At 37.3% G+C, this 25,609-nt stretch overlaps 1 protein-coding gene across 1 annotated transcript in view; it reads left to right on the top strand.

Annotated features, from left to right (window-relative positions):
- The window catches only part of CNTN6 (contactin 6), a gene marked incomplete at both ends in the record, with an annotated part of 245,183 nt that overhangs the window by 54,425 nt on the left and 165,149 nt on the right, over window positions 1-25,609 (top strand).

The following is a 25,609-nucleotide window of genomic DNA, read 5'->3' as shown; positions in this document are numbered from 1 at the left end:
TAGTAGTATATTTAAGAAAATGAAAGCTAGTACAAGATAGTAAAATCTCAAAATAAAAGAGTTATTTCTATGAATTTTTGAAAGATGTCATTTTGAGCCATACCCAGAAGGGTGTCAGCATTGAACCACAGAGATAGCTGATGTTACTAAAGGGTTACCTATCCTTTGAAAAGAGATTTGTAGATCTATGTTTGTATATGAGAACATCACATACCTGCAGACATTCATGCGAATGTAAACGCGATTTTCACACATGGCTTCACAAATTCCAACCAGTCTCCCAAAATTACCTAGGAGAGAAAAAGACCTGTTTCATTTTAAACATTTTGGGAAATTTTCACAAAAATATGTTTAATTTAGAATGAATTTAGAATGAACAAAATATTGAGTCCTGTGGACTGACCAGCAAAATAAAACCCAAATGCAAGTCATTTATTAGCTACTCTGCTTTCCACCTAGGTGTTTTTCTTTCTTTAATATTTCCTGTGAGTTAGGGCTCTTTCATCTTTTATTTGCAGCATAAAAGCCTACGTGGGCATCTCTTAACTCCTAATTTAGCTGTCTGTTTGGAAAAGACAATTTGAACATGGCTGTGGTGAGAAGTGCTGCTCCATCTAGTTGGCTGGAGACCCTTTACAGCTGGAGCCACTTTTACAGTGGTGAAGTGTCTGCCACACTCAGCAGAAGTCCCTCAGTTGTACTCTTATTTTTTTAATAAAGAGGGAAAAAAGAGGTATGATAAGTTGCCCTTTTCCGTGTGATTTCTCCCCATTCTCCCTGTCCAAATACAAATATAAAAGAAATCTTGTCATGGATAAAGTTCTATTTCACATTGCCTAAGAGGAAAAGAGAAGTTGAGGAGTGAAGCCAGTTAGGGGAAATGGGAGGTAAAGAGGTAAGGCCAGTGGGTCCTCATAAATGCCCCCAATGTGAGGATTTTTACCTATTTTATCCACATAGAATGACCTGCAAAAGCCTTTGTTGTTTTTTTTTACAATTCATAGGCTTCCCACTGATCAATTCCTATGGTCAATTGCCCCCTACAGTGAAAACTTCCATCGGGAACTAAGCAAGCTCAAAAAACTGCCTGATAATGTAATAAAGCACTTTTTTGCTAACATCAGTTCCATCTATACATACCACTTTTTTTCTTTCCTACACCTTCACCCCCTTCCTTACATTCCTTTGAGCTGTATAGAAGCCAATGAGAATGAAATAATTATAATGTGTGTCTGCTGCACAAAAGTCCTTCTCCATGGGCACAGTTTTCACCTGATCTTTCATAGAAAGCATAGTGTGTGTACATACACATCCATAGGCCGGTACTAGATATACAGAATTTGCCATCCCACTGTACATTTAGTTTTTCTATAGTCTCTGAGGACTTGATTTTGGTTAAAAAAACAAACTATTAGAAGTTTTTAAAATGCTTTTTATTTCAAAAAAACCAAAAATACAAAATGAGAAATGACTATACAATATAATCTCAAAAATGAATATTGTCAAGGACCAAGATAAATAATAGCCCAAAATATAGTGAAAAAATTCTCAATTGAAATATAGAAAAAGGGAATATTCAATTACCTCCTGGAGAACAGTGGGTTTCCTCCCAAGCCTCCACTGAAAAATATGATGTGAAACTGTTTCCACTGTTTTTCTATTAAAAATCTTCCAATGGACTTCTGTGGTGGCACAGTGGTTAAGAATCCTCCTGCCAGTGCAGGGGACATGAGTTCGAGCCCTAGTGTGGGAACATCCCACATGCCGTGGAGCAACTAAGCCCGTGAGCCACAACTACTGAGCCTGTGCTCTACAGACCGCGAGTCACAACTACTGAGCTCGTGTGCCACAACTACTGAAGCCCACGTGCCTAGAGCCCGTGCCTCACAACAAAAGAAGCCACTGCAATGAGAAGCCCGTACAATGCAACGAAGAGTACCCCTTGCTCACCGCAACTAGAGAAAGCCTGCCTGAAGCAACAAAGACCCAATGCAGCCAAAAATAAATAAATAAATAAATTTATATTAAAAAAAAATCTTCCAGTTCAGTTTTCCTGTATTGACCCAATTCCCTGGTACTTAGGGCAAGGCTGTCTTTTGGTTTGGGCTTTTTTTTTTTTTCTTCTGTATGTGTGTGATTGCTTATCTGTCTAGAATAGTCTTATTTGCATCCCAAATAACTCTTCAATCTACAACCTCCTTTTGATACTTTCAGATTAGGCCCCCATTAGCATTTTTTTTAATCTCATATTTTCATAATGGACAAACTCATCTAAAAGATCCTTATAGGATAATATCCAAAATCCGTGCATGGCCAAAGTGCCTTCCGTGATTCATTCCCCTAGGGTACTACAAATTCCCACTTATACCAAACTATTTATGCTTTAAGAAGACACCGTGTTTTTTGATTTCTCTATACGTGTTTTAGTTGCTAGTGCCTCTTCCTAAAATATTTATACTTATCTTGTCTTCCTGGAAAACTACTACTATCTTTCAAAACCTAAAATAAATATTTTTTGCCCAGGAAGCTTTTCTCTGTCCAGCATTCTGGCTGTAGGAAACTGTTGCCTACGTGGATCATAATACATGTAATTTGCAACATTGGAGGCAAATGTCCCTTGTTTGCTGCATATTCATTTCAGAATAGGTTTTACTCTTCTGGAGGTAGAAAGATTTGGCTTAAGTCCAAAAGAATTCCTTTTTGTCACAGATCCACACATGCTGTTGAGTTTTATGTGTGCATCAGTAACAACAATGACATCAATTATATATATATATATATATATATATATACACATACATACACACACAAATATTCACACACCCAACACACAACCACTGTAAAGGAAGCTTCAAAACTTCCCTCAAATAATATATATATATATTTTTTCTATCTCTACCCTTACTTAGACAGCTTGGAACCTTCTCTTTTCAATGTGTTCATTGGAATCTTCTCTTTTCAGTGTGTTCATTATTGCTTCCTCTGCTTAGCTCACCTATAATGCAATTAAATTAGCACAGGTATGCGAACTACTCACAAATTATGCATACCCAACAAGCCAAGTGCATAAAAATCTAGGATCAAGATCACAAGAATGACTCAGTAAACCCAATCAGCTCCTCCAGTCTTTTTTGCAGCTCTGTATTTTATATGTATATTAATTTGCCTGAAGTTGCTGTACTGACTTAATGGAATCCTGCTGGCCATACTGAGACATTAAAATTCTGCCATTTAACTGAATTAAAGAGATTAAAATAATCAGGTTTGGCTGTGCTATTGTTATAGCACATATTTATACTTTTACATATTTAAAAGTAGAGTGGCCAATGTGATTCAAGTTGCCATTTAATGGCTCATCATGCATAATTAAACTAGCCTAAGCTAACTTACAATGACTGAATGGAAGTAATATGCCTTGGTTGTCAAGAGTACAGACTTTGACATCAGAAATAGAGCCTCAAGATTTAGCGTTACCATTTTTAGCTTTGTAACCTTGGGTAGGTCACTTAACCTGTCATTGTTCAAAAGGTAAAAATGGATTTTTAGCAGCAACTTCTTCATAGGGTTGGTATAAACAATCAATGAAATAAGAAATTTGAAATGCCAATACAGTACCTAGCATGCGGTAAGCAATCCGTGCATGTTCTTGGATACTTTTCCCTCTAGTGCTGCTCTTCGTCCAGTTGCAATATTTGTAAAGTCAGTTTTATTTCTGGGCCTCCATTTTCTCATGAACTCTTCAATTTATAAATAAGTCATTTTCCAATGCAGTTTCATCTGTTATATAAAGTACAATAAGCTTATGCTTAGTGCTCTATTTGTTCAACCTTAGTTATATATAAGGCAGTCAACCCTGCAAACCCGAGTTAAATCATTGTTTCAGTCTTCTCACAGCACTCATTTAAAAAATTAAAGCACGTTTAATATTCAATAAAATACAATGATCTTGTGTTCAGTTTAATGAGTTTTTATAGTTGTAGTCACTCAAAACAAGATATAAAACATTTCCATTATCCCAGGTAGTTTCTCATGTCTTTTTTTCAATAAAAAAAGGAGAAAAAATGGAATGTCTCAAAAACATTTGTGTCATCCTTATGCAAGTTCTATGCTAATCTTCTTTGTATCAGGCCAATTTTACTTCATTTTGCCAAAGTGGGCACTACCCATTGCATTTCTGATTACCTCCCTTATTCTCTCAGATGCAGCAGAAATTATAAAAAAGAGAAAGAACAATTAACCCAGAAATACTCTTGAGCCAATCTAAGATCAGCAAACTCTTGGTCAATATAGAGCTGCTCCTCCACCCCCAGCCACTTAAAAGCACAAATCTCTATTTTACAAGATGTCTTTATAACATTAATGATATTTTAGAGGGAGAAGATAGGAAATCTTTTAGAGAAATGGTGGTGCCCAAGCAGAGAATAGTGGAGCTTCACTCATCACCCTTCAGAGTCTGATTCTCAGTTCTGTGGTGTTGGAGACTAGGTTTTCTTAGCACAGAGTTGATCAGGTCTTATGGACAAACACTTGCTGAGCAAATTTATATTACTTTATATATAAATCAGAAAAAAGTTTATATTAATTAATATATTAGTACATTAATAATATATTATTATAATGGGTTGTTTTTCACTTAACAGAATATTTACATTCATTATCTAGGATACTTTATTCCAGTTTTTCTCAACTTTTATTTTATTTTCACTCTCCTTTTGCCACAAAGGGGCCCACTCAGTCTCCCACCCATTAAGTTAACACCATATATATTCTGTATATTTATTTATATACATAGTCCTGTGCTTTATACATAAAAAGTAACATTTTTTTCACCATCCTCTCCACTCCTTGGAACTAATTTTCACCTCCTTGGGGGTGATATTGGCCCACTGTGTGTGTATACCCTATTTCTTGTTTCCTGCTACCTGGCAGTATGGATTATTGAATAATCATGTCAGCTCATTTTCTGTATTTCTCTTACTTTGCCATCTGGGGCCTTGCTGACCCTGAAGGGTCTGCCCCTCCCAGAGTTAGCCAATTTCTAGAGACACCATTGAGCTGTCTTTCACAGGCAAACCAACCTATCAGTGTCCATACACATAGCACCTCCTTTATTGGGATCTTACACTCTGGGCCACTATTCCCCAGCCCTAATCACCTCAGGGGCAATTACCAGATAACTAGAGACAGACCCTACACCCCAGAGGCTGCTGAAAGTATTCAACCTAGTCAATCCTAAACTTTCTTAGCCTGCCTTCCCTGTTTCTTCCTATGGAAATCACAATACAAGCTCTCGCCTCCACTTCCTCTGCCTCCTGACTGACACTGGTGCTTCCCTTTGTAGCCTTGCATGGCATGGAATCTCCCCTGCTTTGGGGAACTATAACAAACTATCTTTTTTTTTTTTTAACATCTTTATTGGAGTATAAATGCTTTACAATGTCGTGTTAGTTGCTGCTGTATAACAAAGTGAATCAGCTATATGTATACATATATTCCCATACCCCCTCCCTCTTGCGTCTCCCTCCCACTCTCCCTATCCCACCCCTCTAGGTGGTCACAAAGCACCGAGCTGATCTCCCTGTGCTATGCGGCTGCTTCCCATTAGCTATCTATTTTACATTTGGTAGTGTATATATGTCCATGCCACTCTCTCACTTCGTCCCAGCTTACCCTTCCCACTCCCCGTGTCCTCAAGCCCATTCTCTACATCTGTGTCTTTATTCCTGCCCTGCCCCTAGGTTCTTCAGAACCATTTTTGTTTTTAGATTCCATATATATGTTAGCATATGGTATTGCGGTGGATGGACCTAGAGTCTGTCATACAGGGTGAAGTAATTCAGAAGGAGAAAAACAAATACCGAACTATCTTTTTAATGGCAGTCATCTCCTAAATCTGTTTTCCTTACTATACCTGAATAATAATAAAACCTACATTTTAAAACAATTAGATGTCAAGAAGTTGGTTGGCCAGCATAAAAAATGGATAGTCTTGAGACTATGTGTTAGAGTTACGGTGAAGTCGTATAAATCCTCCCTGTCCCTTACAAAGTACCATCCTTAGTGATTTCTACACTAGTGTGAGAACTGAAAAGTGATTAATGTATGACTTTAGCAGTCAGCCTTTTGGGTTTCAAACCTTAAATTGGCAACTTCTTAGCTATGTAATCTTTTTCTCTTTTTCTTTTTAAATTGAAGTGTAGTTGATTTACAATGTTGTGTTAACTTCAGGTGTACAGCAAAGTGTTTCACATATATTCACATATATATGTATATACATTCTTTTTCAGATTATTTTCCATTATAGGTTATTATAAGATATCGAATATAGTTCCTTATGCTATACACTAAATCCTTATTGCTTATCTATTTTATATATAGTAGTATATACCTGCAAGTCCCATACTCCTGATATAACCCTCCCCCCACCTTTCCCCTTTGGTTACCATAATATTGTTTTCTAAGTCTGTAAGTCTGGTTCTATTTTGTATACAGCTTCGTTTGTATTATTTTTTAGATTCCACATGTGTTATATAATATTTGTCTTTCTCTGTCTGATGTACTTCACTTAGTATGATAATCTCTAGGTCCATCCATATTGCTGTAAATGGCAATATTTCATTCTTTTTTATGCCTGAGTTATATTCCATTATATATATATATATATATATATATATATATATATATATATATATATATATATATATATATATATATATATATATATATATATATAGCACATCTTCTTTATCCATTCATCTGTGGATGGACACTTAGGTTGCTTCCATGTCTTGGCTATTGTAAACAGTGCTGCAATGAACATTAGGGTGCATGTATCCTTTTGTTTTTCTTTTTTTGTTGTTGTTGCGGTACACGGGCCTCTCACTGTTGTGGCCTCTCCCGTTGCAGAGCACAGGCTCCGGACGCACAGGCTCAGTGGCCATGGCCCACGGGCCCAGACGCTCCGCGGCATGTGGGACCCTCCCGGACCTGGGCACAAACCCACGTCCCCTGCATAGGCAGGCGGACTCTCAACCACTGCGCCACCAGGGAAGCCCCTTTTGTTTTTTTTTTTAATATAAATTTATTTATTTTATTTATTTTATTTTTGGCTGAGTTGGGTCTTTGTTGCCGCACACGGGCTTTCTCCAGTTGTGATGAGCAGGGGCTACTCTTCATTGCAGTGTGTGGGCTTCTCATTGCAGTGGCTTCTCCTGTTGCAGAGCATGGGCCCTAGGCATGTGGGCTTCAGTAGTTGTGGCACATGGGCTCAGTAGTTGTGGCTTGTGGGCTCTAGAGCACAGGCTCAGTAGTTGTGGCGCATGGGCTTTGTTGCTCCACGGCACGTGGGATCTTCCCGGACCAGAGATTGAACCAGTGTCCCTGCATTGGCAGGCGGATTCTTAACCACTGCTCCACCAGGAAAGCCCAAGGGTGCACTTATCCTTTCGAGTTAGAGTTTTTATTTTTTCCGGATATATGCTCAGGATTGGGATTGCTGGGTCATATGGTAACAATATTTTCACTTTTTAAAAAGAATCTCCATACTGTTTTTCATAGTGGCTGCACCAGTTTACATTCACACCAACAGCTTAGGAGGGTTCCTTTTTCTCCACACCCTCTCCAGCATTTATTATTTGTAGACTTTTTGATGATGGCCATTCTCACTGGTGTGAGGAGGTACCTCGTTGTAGTTTCAATTTGCATTTCTCTAATAATTAGTGACACTGAGCATCTTTCATGTGCCTGATAACCATCTGGATGTCTTCTTTGGAGAATTGTCTATTTAGGTCTTCTGCCCATTTTTTGATTGAATTTTTGATATTGAGTTGTATGTGCTGTTTGTATATTTTGGAAATTAAGCCCTTCTTGGTCACATCATTTGCTAATATATTCTCCCAGTCCATAGGTCATCTTTTGATTTTGTTACAGTTTTCTTTGCTGTGCAAAAGCTTGTAAGTTTGATTAAGTCTCATTTGTTTATTTTCGCTGGTATGTCTTCTGCCTTTGGAAACTGATCTAAGAAAATACTGTTATGATTTATGTCAGAGAATATTTTGTTTACGTTCTCTTCTCAGCCATGTGATCTTAAACCTCATTAGTTTGCTATGAGGATTAAATAATACATCTGCAAAGTTCTGGAGTTGCTAAGGTCACCCTCACTTCTGGTACTAATGGCAAATTCAGGAGGTCCCACGATCACCTCATGGGAATTCCCTGGCAGTCCAGTGGTTAGGAATCCTGACTCTACGCTTCCACTGCAGGGGGCCCAGTTTCGATCCCTGGTTGGGGAACTAGCATCCCACAAGTTGCATGGCGTGGCCAAAAAGAAAAGTAAAAGCTCAATCCAAGATCACTCTCAAGCTTGATAATTCCCTTAAAGGACTCACAGAAATCTGCAAAGCCACTATACTGACTGGTACAGTTTATTACAATGAAAACATACTGATTCAAATTAGCCCAGGGAAGAGACACATAGGGCAGAGTCCAGAAGAGTTCCATGTGCACAGCCTTCAGTTGTGCTCTCCTAGTGGAACCGTGCAGAGTGCTTATTTCTAGGAAAGATGCATGACTATATGCAGGGAAGCACGCTCAGTCTTGATGTGGAGTCTTTACTGGGGATCAGTCATGTAGACTAGTTGGCTGCCCACGTGCCTTACCTTAGGCTAAAGCCCTTCCAGAGGTCAAGCTGATGTTGCAGGGCCCAGTCTTTCTTTACCTCCCACCCTCTGCACCACCAATCACATTGTTAGCCTAGACTATCCAGCATGGCCTAGGCCTTAAGTAAACAGACATTCTTACTAGGTCTGACAGCCCAAGGGCTTAGAGATTACCTCTAGGGCAAAGAGCTGAACATCCCTTTGGGCAAGTCTAATCTTTACTGAATGTACACAAGTTGATACACTCATTAAATGCACATAACCATTAACATTTTATTGTTTTAGTGGCCATGCTAGAGTCTCTCCTGCCGAAAGGGTACTATAAAAACACTTCCAAATTCTTACTCCTTTTGTTCTTCTTTTTTGGGTCTAAGCAGACACTTCTGTGTTGTTAAGAGGCTTTTTAGTTATTCATAGTAACATGTACCAGATTAAAACTCATAGCTTTGGTTAGACCTACCCTAGTTTTGTCTTGTTACTTTACCCCTTGAATGACCTGGGTGTTACCAGACCTTTTCAGGTATATATTTATAGACAACCCATGGGGCTATTTTGATGGTTGATCTGATGGTTGATCTCATTCATTATATATTGTATCTTACTAATCTCACCTTTAGTGTAATCTTATTTCCATGTTGCTTAGGGATTTATCACTTTAACTTCCTATATCCCCCACAAGAACCTATACCCACTATTTCAGCAGCCAAAGATTTTCTTCATGAGCAGCACTAAAAGCTCACACAAAACTCAGCAGCAAATAATTCCTTTTTAGGCAGCTTGAAAAGGTGCTCTCTTTGTCATAAAGCAAAAAGACACAATGAAAAGTTAGGTTCTTACTGCCCCATCTCATTATTGTTGATGAAAAACTCCAAGTTAATTTGTTTCTGCTTATGGAAATATCTCCCTTAACCTTGGTGATTTAATGAGAAAGAATTTGTTTTAGAGTTAGGCATTGCTTAACAGCATTTGGCATTTGCTCAGGCTGAACAATCATCCAGAGAGCATGTATCTTCTTTCTTTCTTTAGTGTAGTGATCACCGCAAAAATAGTACATGGAGTATGGTACAGAAAACCTTTAGCATGGTGGTTGGTGTAGAGGCTTTTATTAGGAGTAGGGGCTCTGTAGTTAAGTACCTGGGTTTACCCTGGAACAAGTCTACTTCTGACTTCAGACAAATAGTAATATCACTTTCTTCTTTTCAGATCCAAAAGAAAAAAGGGTTTCTTTGTTTATCTGTTTTGTTTTCTGTTTGCTGTACCTCTAAAAGTGACTGGCCCAGAGGAAGCACAAAATAAATATGTGTTGTTGAATGAACAAATGGTTGTGATGAGGATAAACTGCTATCATGTATGCAAAGCCCTTAGACCAGGGCCTGGCACATAGTAAGCTCTCAGTAGATATTCATTTAAAAAACATACAGTTAAGACAAAAACAGATTAAACCCTTTATACTTAATAAAGAGTTCAGTGATGAGTTTATAGGAAATCAATTAATTATAATATTAGATTCCTATTTGTATTGTCCATTTATTTATTTATTCACCAAGTAAGTATCCAGCAATGATCATATGCACTATTACAGGTCCTGAGGATTCAGAGGTAAACAAAAATAGCCAAAAATAAAGCACATCCATGAAACATTCTGCCTAGCCCAGGGCAGTTCCTATATGTCTATCAATAACCAATCCCTGAGGAAGAAGAAACCTATAGGACAGTGATAAAAACAAGGTATTCAAATTATTAACTTTATTATTAATCTTTTGGCATTTCTGTATCCATCAGATTCTCTAAAACTCTTGAGATACAAAAGCATTTTCTCTGAGACAAGAGATTATTCAGAGACTCGGCTCTTTACTGCCAACGTTTGCCCTAGGGAATTTCTCAACTAGTTCTTTCAGGTTATAGACATAATTGGCTATTAGTTATTTTAGTGTCATTGTTCTTGATATACATCTAAGCATCATCTCTGGGCCCTCTGAAAAGCAAGGTTTCTGTTTCTGATTAATCTGTGGCTGGTCACTGAGGATACTGAAGCAGCTCCTGGTTAATTAGACCATTTTATCTCTAACCTCATCTATTTTCTGAATGTAATAGTGATAGAGGTGCCAGCAGTTCCAAGCATAGCCCTGAAACCTTGCTAATCAGCATCTGTGATTTGCTAGTGGTACCACTGTTTGAATTGTTAAAGCCAAATTGTTATGAGAGGTTATGCATAAGTGGACATTTTTATCTCCAAGTCAATTATATATTTAATGAAACTTAAGGAGCTTATAAAGTTAATTAATAAATAAAAAGCAGCACCTATAGCACTTAGTGATGCAACTCAGGTGCACCCTCCCCCACCCCCACCCACCCCCACTCCCAGGACACATGCACAACATGATAAAATAGAGAAATGTGTACTTACATGGAAAGGAAGCATACACAGTGACAAAGAGTGTGGGCTCCTTATTTTGTCAGCAGTGTGAACATGGGCAAGTCACAGTCCTCTGAATGTCATCCTTCTTACCTGTCAAATGGACATAATATTAATACCTACAGGGCTGTTATAAGGATTAAAATACATTAAATACTATTTTATAAAATATCCTTATCTGTCAAATGGACATAATATTAATAACTACAGGGTTGTTATAGGGTTGTTATAAGGATTAAAATGCATTAAATATTATTTTATAAAATATTTCATACAGTGTCTGCTCTGTAATGTGTGCTGATTATATGTTAGTTTTTATTATTCTAGGAAATGATTCCATCCTCCCAACTCATGCAAAGAAACAGTTAACTAATGTTGAAAAGCAATTACTTCACTTCTCCAGGGATTGCAAAAAATCAGAGGAAAAGGCAAAGACAGACAAGTTTTGCTGTTTCCACTGGGCTTCTTGAGATGTGTAGCCTATGTGTACTAAGTTTAGGTCAGAATACAAAGAGAAACTGAAAGGCAGAGAAAGAAATGAGTTTTATATGAAGTATTTGAAGCTCGTCTTCCCCAACATTTCCAAAAAACTGTCCATAAAAAACAAACAAAGAAACAAACTTATATCATAAGTTGCTATTTAAAAAGAAAAATCTGCCTTCAAGTAAGTTTGGGAAACACAGAATATTAGATTGCCTCTTGCACCTTAAAGAATAACAATTCTTATTTTAGTGTTGAAGTGTCTGAGAAATCTGGAACAGCTCTAATAAAAGAAATAATTCAAAAAAATGCTGAGCTAAGTGTTGTGGGTTCAACAGTGTCCTCCACAACATTTATGTCCACCTACAAACTAAGAATGAGATTATATTTGGCAATAGGGTCTTCAAAAATGTAATTAATTAAGGATATTGAGATAAAATCTTAACAGATTTTGATTGGGTCCTAAATCCAATGACTGGGAGTCCTTTTAGAAGAAAACACCAGAGAAACAGAAGGTGGTGATGTGAAGATGGACGCAGAGATTGAAGTGATGTATCTATGAGCCAAGGATGGCCAACAACCACTAGACCCTAGGATGGAGGCATGGGAAGATTTCTGGAAGCCTCAGACCCTCCAGAATGAATCAATCCTGACGACAGCTTCATTTTAGACTTTAAGCCTTTTGGAACTGTGAGAGAACACATTTGTTGGTTTGAGCCTCTCAGTTATTGGTAATTTGTTACAGCGGCCCTTGGAAACATGTATATGGTATTACAAAACGGCCATTTGAAATGTGGAAAATGCCACTAAATATAGCTCAATAAAAGCTTTTTCTCTCTTCTGCCCATTTGTTTTTGTTCCAATTTTTGGTGATGGGGGGTGACAAATTGTACAAAGTGGGTGGAGAAAACACTGCAAAACATTGTGATTGAGTTAAATTATGACTCAAAAGTGAGCTCTCCATTATTTTTTCTGTTATCACTTGTGCTCTTGTCAACAAAAGTCCTTGGCATTTGTGAATTATTGGTGTTTGTGAAAAGTTTACAAAGCAGTCAGCTTCTTCTATGCTACCTCTAGAAGAAACAAATAAAAGAAAGGATAAAATAGGTAATAGCCAATATACCATAGCAATGTTTGCTAAATGTCAGTTAGTGTCTCTGCTAGAATTGTTTTTATTTCTTTGTCTAGAAAATAAAGCACATATATATATTTTGTTTGTTTGTTTGTTTGCAGTACACGGGCCTCTCACTGCTGTGGCCTCTCCCGTTGCGGAGCACAGGCTCCAGATGCGCAGGCCCAGCGGCCATGGCTCATGGGCCTAGCCGCTCCGCAGCATGTGGGATCTTCCCGGACCGGGGCACGAACCCGTGTCACCTGCATCGGCAGGCGGACTGTCAACCACTGTGCCACCAGGGAAGCCCTAAAGCACATATTTTTAATCCAGTCATTTCTGGAGCAGCATCCAGTCATTACTATGTGAACTGAGTCTAACAGTATATGTGACACTTGCTCGGTCACTGAACAGCAAAGATACCTCCAAAGAAGCAAAAGAGACAGCCAAGATCATGGCATCAGAAGAAGCCAGAGACATTTGGACCCTTTGGGGATAGATAGGCAAATAAAGAAAACAGTAGATTTGCCCTAAGTCTAGTTCCTTCTTGTAAATGAAAAATGTTGCCTACCATATCAGTAAACAAAGGATGTTGCAGCAGCCATTAAGCCACTACAGCCGCCCTGACGGTGAGCCCTGAAGGAACTCAGGATGGAGACAAATGGGCTGCCCACCAAGCCCTCAGCCACTGCAGCCAGCAGTACACCCTGAGGGGACTCTGGATGGGAAAGAACAGGATACTGGCCCTAGGTAGTTACGGTGCATATCAAAGGAATGATTTCAATGCGTCCTAACTTTTTCATGTTCCCATACAAAGAAAAGTGCTTAATTCATTAACAGTAATCTTTTGATGTTCTGACTACCTGGTCTTTGTTGCAAAAACCCCTATGTATCCTGGCTCTTCCCTTACTTCTTTGGAGCAGTCCCTCAGAGCGATCTGAGAACCTGTCTCCTGTACTTGAAGTCCTCAGAAAATCTGATGAATAAAACATAACTCTCAACTTTTAGGTTGTGCATTTTTTTTTCAGTAGACATTCTTATCTGGAGAGCACTTCAGATCTGGGCTCTCTGTTAAGCTCCTTAAATACAAGCATGGCAGCTACTGCTTCCTGGCAAATTTGCATGAGAATTTGGACATGTTTTTCAACTGAAAAAATGTAATCACAAACTTAAATCATGCTTATGGCTCCCCAAAGACCTCAGGATTAATTTCTTATTCTTTAAGGTGACTAAAATGACCTTCTTGATGTTACTTTGAATATCTATCTCTCTAGCCTCATCTCTTGTCAACTCTTTCCTTAGCAAGGATTATGTGACTTCTCCAAATTCTCCTTAATTTCTCTCAACTCAGGGCATTTGCATTTACTTACTCTTTCTTCTTTCTAAATAATCTCTCTATTCCTAATTCCTGTATCTTCATGAGTTGTTAAGATCATGGCTTCTGATGTGAGACAGACTAGTGTCAAAATTCTACCCTGTGTAAAATGCGGGAGAGTTAGCGTTTTCCTCACAGAGTTGTGTTAAGAATAAGATAATGAATGCTAAGCTAGTACACCTAACAGTAAGTAAATTGTCAAAAATGTCATCATCCTCATCATCTTTCAAACCCGAGCTGAGACAGAATTTGTACTAGAAAGTGTTCTCTGATTTTATAACTTTAAATTAGATGAAAATTATCAATAATTATCAGAACAATCCAAACATTAATTCTCTTATATTCACTAATTCCAATTCTAGAAAATTATACTAATAATCATAAATATAGAAAAGGCATTCATTATTTCATTGTTTTGGTAATAGAAAACCAAAATATGGAACAATGTAAATATTTTCATTTAGATGTACCAGTCATATGATGGATTATTATGAAACTTTCAAAATGTATAGTTCCATTAAAAATAAATTTTCACAAGTGCTAATTAAGAGCAGGGAAATGCTTATCTCATATTTTGAGTAATAGCAGAGATTAAAAATTAACAGCATAGTATATAGTAAAAAATCCTGGAATTATCGGTACCAATATCCTAATAGTAGTTATTTTTCAAAAACACAATTGGGTATTTTTTCTCTTCATGTTTGAGTCTTGCAAATATTCCATAATGAACATCTATTGTTTATATAATGGCATAAAATTAAAACTTTAAACTTAAAACAATACTGGTTGAGTAAATAAAACTTTTTCCTACATGTCCATACCAGTCCCTGCCAACGAGATATGTGACGTATTTCTCGTCTAAATTTTCACCTATCGCAAAGAACATGGAAACGGGTTGATAAAGAACATGAAGGGGAAAAAATCAATAGGAAAGAGAAGAAGAAAAAGCCTGATGCATATTCATCTTTGTAAAATGTTTACAAAGTCAATGTAGCATCACAGGATAAACTGTTTATGTTCAAACACTGAAGTGAAAAAAGAAAAGGCAAAATTCATAACTAGCTGAACCTTGAAAGAATAAACAGAAAATGTCAAGTGCTTCTCTCACATAGGGAATCAGCCAGTTTCCCTACTCATAAAAGAAAAGAAAAAATCTTTTGTTGATTATGAGTCCGAAAAAATTGAACTCGTGTTTCTCATTTCTGTAAACTATCCCTGTCATTTAATCTTTATATTGGGAAGAAGACAATATAGCATAATGAATTAGGGGATGCTATTTCATTTTCTTATCTCACATTCAAGTTTGGTCTAGTGTAATGATGGTGTTTATGAAGTTTAAACCGATGTAGCAAGAGAGAAATAAGGAGAATAAGTGTTCATCCACTCTAAGGAGCATTTCTTGATAAGAAAGATCACATTGGCAAGTACAGGAAATGCATGAGAGGTTTTTATCAACCAATAATTTTACATTTATAAGAAATTTTCATTGTGATAAATTGGAAAAAATATAAATCTATTTCTAAATAAATAAATTTTTAACCAAAATGAGGAAATCTTAACAAAAATGTTTCACAGTTACAGGGAGATAAAGGCAAAATGAAATGACAAATACCTCAGCCCAGCCTGTGAGAAAAGAGCTGAAAAAGAACCAGAAAATTATAAATGAGCAGATCTGCCCCTGGCTGTAGGCAAGATCTCTAAGACAGTAATAAGGAGTGAGGTTACCAAACATCCAGAGACAGATGAGCTGATAAAACTTAATCAGGCTAGTTTCACAAAGGGCAAACCTATTCTGACAAATTTGGTGGCATTTTTGCTTGGCACAGAGGGCAGGAAAAGTACATGACTAGAATGAGAGATAGAATTGTACGTGAGGAAATAGACAGGCATAGATGACATACATGGGAGTGAGGTACTGTTTTAACTTTCCAAAGGAGGCCACTTGGGTGACATTTAACCCCCAAAACACTGATTTCGTTAAGATATTCATGCTGGCAATAAGTATAAGCAGGACTGATAGATCAGCATGCTTTGCTGTGACACTGTGTAACCAAAATTAAGTCTGTCATCATCAAATAATATACATTGGGGTACTATGTCTGGCATTCATAGATTTTTAGAGTGCTTTTCTCAGTTATTTATTTTTCTTTATTCCAAATTTTCTTTCTTCAGTTTGTTATTGGTATATACATGGAATCAATGCCATTTCAGGCAGACACAATCTTATCTCAGAGAGCAACCAAAGAGGGCCCTGTAATATCTCAATGATAATAATAGGTTTCCAGGGGTTTTCTGACATCTTCACTCTGGGACATTTTAGCAAAGTGCTTTTTGGTGCTTTGTGTTCCTGATAGCATGCTGTTATTTTTCAAAGGTTAATGCTGAAATGCTCTAAATTGGGCAAGTTATAGGGTCAAAGACCCAGAAGTTCAAAAGACAGAATCTAAGTTTGCCTCTCAGTCAGCCCCTCAGCCTACAAATAAGCTTGTCCCTTTTTTCCTAAAAATATAAATAATCAGAACTGAAGCTCACATATACCAACAGCTCTAGGCCCTGCTGTTATTTCTGTTCATCTCTCTCTTTCTCTCTGCCATCAGATTTCTTTGTAGAGTACTTTATATACAACACCATAGTTTTCTCTGTCTTAAATTTATTTAAAATTTGGCCTTTATGTCTCAATCCATCTTGACTTTGAAAATGAAATTTCTCCTAAAGAAGAGATTTTCTGATGACCAACACTAGTGCTTTGCTGTTGTTTTTGTTTTTCATTATTACTAACATGTGACAATCTTAACTATGTCCTTTATTAAAAGCTCTCCTTTCTTGGTCTCCCATGTGATGGGTGTGCTGGGCAGAATAATGGCTTCAAAGATGTCCATACGCTAATCCCTGGATGGTGTGAATATGTTAGATTACATGGGGAAGGAGAATTAAAGTAGCAGATAAAATTAAGGTTGCTAATCAGCTGATCTTAATAGGGAGATTATCTTGGATGATCTGGATGAGCCCAGTGTAATCATAAGGGTCCTTAAAACTAGAAGAGAGACAAGTGAATCAGGAAAAATGTGACTATGGAAGAATAGCCAGAGTAATTTGATATCAGAAGGATTCAATGTGCTGTTGCTGTCTTTGAAGTTGGAGAAAGGGGGTCCACAAACCAAGGAATGCAGGCAGCTTCTAGAAGCTGGAAAAGGCAAAGAAAAGGACTCTACTCTGGAGCCTTGAGAAGGGGATACAGTTCTACCAATATTGATTTTAGCTCAGTGAGACCCATTTTGGAATTCCGACCTACAGAATTATAAGATAATAAATATGTGTAAGTTTCTGCAACTAAATTTCAGGTAATTTGTTATGGTAGCAATAGAAAACTCATACAATGATCCTGGTAAAATAGTCTCAACTTCTCATATAGATCTTCCTCAGAATTTTTTGGCTGTTTTCTCTCTTTTGTCAGTTCTATAGATGTTGATGATCATTGGCCTTCCATCTTCAGTTTTCCTTTTTATTTAAATTCCATGTTGTGACTACCTTTTACAAAGCAATGCCATCCAACTCTGCCTCTGTCCCCAGCCCCCTCCAACTTTGAGTCCTTCTGGCAATTCAAATTTAACATGTCTTAATGATATTCTTTAAGTGACAAAAATCACAAATCTCTAACAAATATAAATAAGCCCATCTGAAAAGTTTTGCTTAAACAAATCAATTAATGTGGAAACCAGTAAAATGTTGCAACTTGTTCAAAACAGAATGCAAAGAACCACACAGGCGATAAGAAATGGTAATATAAATTCATAAATAGATGCAATATGGGTTTATCATGGCTAAATCATATGGCATGTGAATTATATTTCAAGAAAGCTGTTACAAAACAAAACAAAAGGCTGGTTTCTCCATAAGGGAAAAAGGGAAAAAACCAATGGCATTCCACGGGACAAAATTCATTTGCATTTTAATGGTTAGAATCATTTGCCTTCTTAATAGTTTTCCACCTCCTTACACTGCTGTAAAATAGATAAAAGACATTGAAAGGCAAAATTAACCCCAAAAAGTGCACTGAACAGGACACTCAGTAATCTTTTCATGTCCCATTTGAAATCTTTCATAAATATTCCTGGTTTGTCCTGTCACAACACATATCTCTTGTCTATTCACTTTTTCATTCTCCTGATGATCATTTTACACATTATCATCTCTTCTCAAACTTCCCATACTTCCTCTGTGTCAGCTAATGATATTCCTTTCTCCTTCCTAAGAAAGTAAGGGAAAAAAAAATCTGAATATTATTTTAACAGGTTTTCAATCCCACTTGTATCAGTACGTTTTCTATCTGCCTCTACTCTGCCTTCCTCCTGTTATTGTGAAAGAACCTTTCTAGGGCCAGTTACTACACAATGAACTAGATCCCTCCTCTGTCACGCCAAGGGCATCACTCAATTGTCAAGGAGGAACAGCTTAAGGTGTAAGATTCTAAAACGTGAACCTAAATACTTGCAGAATTTCGTGAATAATTTTATTCTCTAAACCCAGTTTGCCTTGTAAAGTGATTCTCTGCAGTGAATGGATGTTTATCTAATCATTCAAACTTCCATTCACATCTGCGTGATTACAGAAAACATGGGGTGTGTAGGCTAGTAACTCGTAAGGAAATTGTTTGTGTCTGAATGAATGTTTAAAAAATGAATGAAAAATGAATTAAACTTATATCTACTTTCTCATCTCCTTTCGTCCTCACTGCCCTTAGTCTTTCTTCTTCTCCTTTTCCCTTTAACAGTTAAGGACTTCAACATACATGCATTCTCGCATTCATCCACAACAGCTAGCTCAGAGTAATCTTAAATGTTCTCTTTCCTTCATCTTTCACATCAAATCAGTTATACCAGTCTGTTGGTATTGCCTCTAAACACTTCAAAATGGTTCACTTCATCCTCATTCTTTTCACTGTTACTGACAATGCCCCAGTTATCTCAGTGTTTTCAAATGTTTGATAAATAATCTTCCTGATCTGTGGTTTTTCTTCCCTTATCCTCCCCCAGTTAGTCATAGATCTAAGTTTGTCATATGTCTGCTTAAAATTGAAAACACTCCCATGTTTTCTAACTTTTACACATCAGGTTGAAACCTCTGTCATATCACTGAAAGTCCTTCAAAACTCTTCTAAACCTACAATTCCATCCTTATATTTCATTACTCTCCTTCGTTCCAGACCAGTTACATTTTTTGAATGACAGGTATTTTCATATCACTATTCTTAAAGTTTCCTTACTATTCCCTTTTCTTTCAAAGGCATTCTCACTCTCATTCTTTTACACTTAGTTCAAATATTGCATCTTTTGTCACTCGTCCATAACCTCTAAGTAGAATTAATTACTTCCTTCTCTGGACTTCCTTAAAATTAAATTTTTGCTTTTGTTAGAACACTTATCCTGTAATAATGCAATTAGTTAATTGTTTTTGTCAGCCTCTCTTTCTGGAGTATATATCAGAGTGATGCAGAGTATGGGTTCTGGAGTCAGACTGCCTAAATTCAAAACTGGATTCCAACACTCTCTAGCTGTTTGTTATTGACTAAGTTACTTAAGTTCCTCAAACATCAATTTCTTCACTCTTATAATGGGAATACGGGAATCTATGTGACAGAATTTATGTAAGGATAAAATAATTCCTATAAAAGTTCAACTTTGTTCCTGGCTCTTACTATACTCCAAAATTGCTCTTATTTGATTATAAGCATCTTCAGTGCAATTCATTTATTTATTTTTGCATTGTCAGCGCATAAAGGTTTAACACATAATCAAAGCTAATTAAATGTGGTTGAATTTACTTATGTTGGCCTTTATCACTGTGTGCTGGCAATATCAAAATAAGCAACGATGGAGAATTTTATTTTGGTTTGGCTTAGACTGAAGAGATCAACAGATGTGAAATATATGGTAAGGCACACTTATTATGATTTACTTTATTATCTGTGTGCCACTTCCAATATGTCATATACTTTCCAGGCAGGTTTAAGGCTTAACTTCCAAATCAGTAGGTCACCACAGTTGTCTGAGTAGACTGAAATACTGCAGGTCTCCAATGCTATACCATGTGTATACCATTAGTTCATTCTGCTAGAGTAACTTATAAAAAAATAACCAAAATGATTCCATTATGTTCAGAGTAGATTCTCAGTTAAGAATTGTCTTCTCAAATGTCTGTTGCATGAAAGAAATATCAAGCATGGCCACTCTCTGGTAACTATTAACCTCCTCCTCTACAGACTTTTGATGTTTACTTAAATAAGAAGTCATTGATTATCCAGGTGTAAAAAAAATGCCAAAGTCAAAATATAGCTTGAATCTAATTAATGCTTAAAGTTAACGCTAATTTGACCCTATATTTTTCCCCAGCTTTACTGAGATATAATTGACATTGTATAAGTCAATTGAGATATAACAGCATTGTGTATGTTTAAGGTGTACAATGTAATGATGCACTATATGTATTTATTGTGAAATGATTACCCCATAAGGTTAGTTAATACATTCATCACCTCATGTAGTAACAATTTTTTGTGTGTTTCTTTTAAGAGCTTACTGCTTAGCAAATTTCAAATATACAATACACTCTTGTTAACTATAATCACCATGCTGTACATCTTTATATACCCCAAACTTACTCATACTAGATGTTTGTACCTTTGACAACCTTCACCTATTCCCACCTCCCCCATTCTTCCTCACCCCTACTCCTGGCAACCACCAATCTGTTCTGTTTCTATGAGTTCCAGTTCTCTAGAATCCACTTATAAGTGAGAATGAGTTATTTCACTCAACATAATGTCCTCAAAGTTCATCCATGTTGTGACAAACACGAGTACTTCCTTCTTCTTCATGACTGAATAAGTCCATATATATGTGTGTGTGTCTGTGTGTGTGTACACACACACACACACACACACACACACACACACACACACACACACATATATATATACATACACATATATGTATATACCACATTTTCTTTATTCATCCACTGATGGATATTTAGGTTGTTTCCTGTCTTGGCTATTGTAAAAAATGCTGCAATAAACATGGGAACCTACTTTTTTGAAACAATTTCAAATATATCTGTAGAATGTATTGCCATCAAACCATCAGTAGAATAAAATTCTCTTTTCATTAAAATTTAAAGACCAATGAGTCCAAAAAAATCAGTCTCTCCACCCCAGCCCTCATTACCAAGCCATATCAGTATATACAACTATTTCTTGGACAGCTAAACCTATGAGCCCCAAGGAGCCGTGAAAATCAACATCTGCAAATCTGAACTAATTCTTTTATTTTTTCCCCTATTTTGAAAAACAGTAAATCTCTGAGGAATTTTTAATGTTTTCTTTCCACTTAAGCATCCTCCAAATTCAATTAGTTGACAAATCACCTTTTCATTTTTCCTTTCTATTCTTACTCTCGCTGCATTACTTTAGGATGTATCTCTCCGCTTGGACTATTGCAATAATCTCATATCTATGTTTTAAACTCTATTTATCTTCTTTATTCTCTGATATAGCTGATGATTTTTCTCTCTCTTGTTTTTCCACTAAAAAATAATCTTAACATGTCTTCCCTGTATAAAACCTACCACAAGCTAAGCATCAAGATATACTGGGAATTCCAGTGCAGAGCTCTAGAGTCAGATTTAAGACTCACGTCTGCCTCTAATTCTTAAATAAGGTACTTGACCTCCCTGGAGTTACTTCTCCTCCCCTGTAAATTAGGTGGAATATCTCTGATACACCTTCTTTTTTGTCTATTTTAAAATTCTGTGACTTGCTTAGAATAACAAGGGAAATTGGTGAGAGAGAGAGAGAGAGAGAGAATGAGAGAAAGATAGAAAGAATGAGAGAAGAGAGAGAGAGAGAGATTTTCTCTTTATAAAACCTTAATTTCAGGGAAGACACAACTGACCTTAGTCTAGGGTAGGTTTGACAGGCTAAAGAAATTGGTTTGGAAACTAAGGCAGAGGCTTAGTAAGAGAAAGTAAATAAATAAAGCAGACAGAATAGAGCTCTTTTAGTCCTGGAAATAAACAGAACTCTGGTGGATATGCTGTAGGGTGTACAACCTTGGACTTGGAGTCAAACCTCTGAGTACCCCTTCTGGATTTTCACTAGCAGTGTGACCTTGATCAAATCATTTAAATTCTGTAAACTTTAGTCATGTTATCTCTCTTGATCTGGTATGATGTTTTTTATTTGCTATTTAAAGTCACTTTCCCTTGGGCACAGGGATACTTGTTGAATAAGGTAGACCCTTAGAGGCCCTGAGGGCCTCTCGCCACTACTTTGTGCAAACATGGCCCAACTACTGCTGCTGGCCACTGGATTCTGCCCCTCACCAGCTGCCTGACCAACATGTTGTGCCCTGGACCATTCCCCCAACTCACAGCAGATGGACAATGCTCAAGGCACTGCAGTCTCTGTGCCAGGATAGCCCAGGTACCAAGAGCAGGAATGGACAAAAGCCTCACCCTTAACAAGCAGCCCAACACTATGTACTATGTACTAATGTACTATGGTGCTGCCAGGTGGGGGCAGGAATGACCACCTCCATGCCCTGCTCTGAGACACAACGGCACACTCACAGCAGACCCTGACGCTGTGTGAGCTCTACCTGGGCTCCATCCTGGAGCTGGGGCTGGAGGTGTCGCTAGGCAGAGGGGATGAGGGGAAGCCAGGAGAGGCCTGAGGCATCAGGAGATGAGGAGCAAAAGGAGAAGAACCTGTCCAAGGGGGCAGGTTTGGAGGTGGCTGGAGGAGGCATCACCCATTAGCCAAGGCTCCAAGCACTCAGGGCTTATCAGACTCATTGGACTTGACTTAACAAAGCATAAAATTACAGGTAATAGTATCAAGAATGTTAAGATGGTGACTTCAGAGCATTAAACTAGAATTGCTAGGCCCTTCTAAGCGCCTAGCCCTGTGCAGTCGCATTGGTTACACACCCTGGTTTTAGTTTCTTCTTTGGTAAAAACAAGCACAGATATCTTCTTTTCTTTTACTTTTTTTGCTTGTTTTGTTTTGCCCTGTTTTTAATGAATTGGAAAATAATTTAAAAATTGAACTTCTGTAACAGAAGATGTTTTGGGGGGGAGGCCAGGAGCCTGGGTGGGGAAATTTATTGGGAGGGATAGGACTGTAGCACAAAGAGAGATGCCAGCAATTTTCTCTCTGGGTGTGACCTTGGAGAGTTCAAGTCTTAACCCTCTGTGAAACCTGAAATTGCCTAAGCCCAAACAACGAAATTCAAGTAAAACCACGGATAATATGCCTTTTAGTTCTGTCCTCCTTTAGATGCAGGTCTTCTCATGTGCTTAACTTTGACCCTAATAACTTCCCCTGAAAACAAATGGTTGTCTGTCCAGGTTATCTGCACTTTGGTATTTCTGGAGAGGAGAAAAGCAGCAGAACACTGGTCATTCTATACTATTTATTTGAATCAGTCTTTCCCAACATTCTGTCCATTGCGAAAAACAGAAACTGTACAGTCAATGACTCATGGAACCCAGAGGCAGGTCTCACTAGAAACTGGAACCAAGGATTAATAAGCTTAGGGAATAAAGTCCTGCTTTACTATTTATTCTTTCTCTCCATCCTTCTACTGACTGCCTGTCTGTCTGTCTCAATCTTTGTCTCTATATAGACTAGCATTCTCTTTTTCTTTTTTCATATTTACACAATTTTATTTTATTTACATCATATACAGAAATTTTTTCATCGTTTATATACTGTATTTGTGTGTACCCAACACTGTTCTTACATTTTTTTTTAACATCTTTATTGGAGTGTAATTGCTTTAAAATGTTGTGTTAGTTGCTGCTGTATAACAAAGTGAATCTCCTATATGCATACGTATATCACCATATCCCCTCCCTCTTGCACCTCCCTCCCTCCCTCCCTATCCCATCCCTCTAGGTGGTCACAAAGCACCAAGCTGATCTCCCTGTGCTATGTGGCTGCTTCGGTAGGTTGCTTTGGGGAATAGAGTCATTTTCACAATGTTGTTTCTTCCAATCCAAGAACATGGTATATCTCTCCATCTGTTTGTAACATCTTTAATTTCTTTCATCAGTGTCTTATAGTTTTCTACATACAGGTCTTTTGTCTCCTTAGCTAGGGTTATTCCTAGGTATTTTATTCTTTTTGCTGCAATGGTAAATGGGAGTATTCCCTTAATTTCTCTTTCAGATTTTTTATCATTATTGTATAGGAATGCAAGAGATTTCTGTGCATTAATTTTGTATCCTGCAACTTTACCAAATTCGTTGATTAGCTCTAGTAGTTTTCTGGTAGCATCTTTAGGATTCTCTAAGTCCTCTGTATCATGTCATCTGCAAACAGTGACAGTTTTACTTCTTTTCTGATTTGGATTCCTTTTATTTCTTCTTCTTTTCTGATTGCTATGGCTAAAACTTCCACAACTACATTGAATAATAGTTGTGAGAGTGGGCAACCTTGTCTTGTTCCTGATCTTAGTGGAAATGGTTTCAGTTTTTCACCACTGAGAACGATGTTGGCTGGGGTTTGTCATATATGGCCTTTATTATGTTGAGGTAAGTTCCCACTATGCCTCCCTTCTGGAGAGTTTTTATCATAAACGGGTGCTGAATTATGTTGAAAGCTTTTTCTGCATCTATTGAGATGATCATACGGTTCTTCTCCTTCAATCTGTCAAAATGGTTTATCACATTGTTTCATTTGCGTATACTGAAGAATCCTTGCATTCCTGGGATGAACCCCACTTGATCATGGTGTATGATCCTTTTAATATGCTGTTAGATTCAGTTTGCTAGAATTTTGTTGAGGAGTTTTGCATCTATTTTCATCAGTGATATTGGCCTGTAGTTTTCTTTTTTTGTGGCATCTTTGCCTGGTTTTGGTATTATGGTGATAGTGGCCTCATAGAATGAGTTTGGGAGTGTTCCTCCCTCTGCTATATTTTGGAAGAGTTTGAGAAGGACAGGTGTTAGCTCTTCTCTAAATGTTTGATAGCATTTGCCTGTGAAGCCATCTGGTCCCGTTCTTTTGTTTGTTGGAAGATTTTTAATCACAGTTTCCATTCCAGTGCTTGTGATTAGGTTTGATTATATTTTCTATTTTATTTCTTCCTGGTTCAGTCTCAGATGATTGTGCTTTTCTAAGAATTTGTCCATTTCTTCCTTGTTGTCCATTTTATTGGCATATACTTGCTTGAAGTAATCTCTCATGATCCTTTGTATTTCTGCAGTGTCAGTTGTTACTTCTTTTTCATTTATAATTCTGTTGATCTGTGTCTTCTCCCTTTTTTTCTTGATGAGTCTGGCTAATGGTTTACCAATTTTGTTTATCTTCTCAAAGAACCAGTTTTTACTTTTATTGATCTTTGCTATTGTTTCCTTCATTTCTTTTTCATTTATTTCTTATCTGATCTTTATGATTTCTTTCCTTCTGCTAACTTTTGGGGGTTTTCTTGATCTTTTTCTATTTGCTTTAGGTGTTAGGTTAGGTTGTTTGAGATTTTTCTTGTTTCTTGAGGTAGGATTGTATTGCT

This window comes from Mesoplodon bidens (genome assembly GCF_964165515.1).
Source record: "Mesoplodon bidens genome assembly, chromosome: 10".
NCBI lineage: Eukaryota > Metazoa > Chordata > Mammalia > Artiodactyla > Ziphiidae > Mesoplodon > Mesoplodon bidens.
Note: the sequence above shows the minus strand (reverse complement) of the source record. Positions and strands in the feature narration are given on the sequence as shown.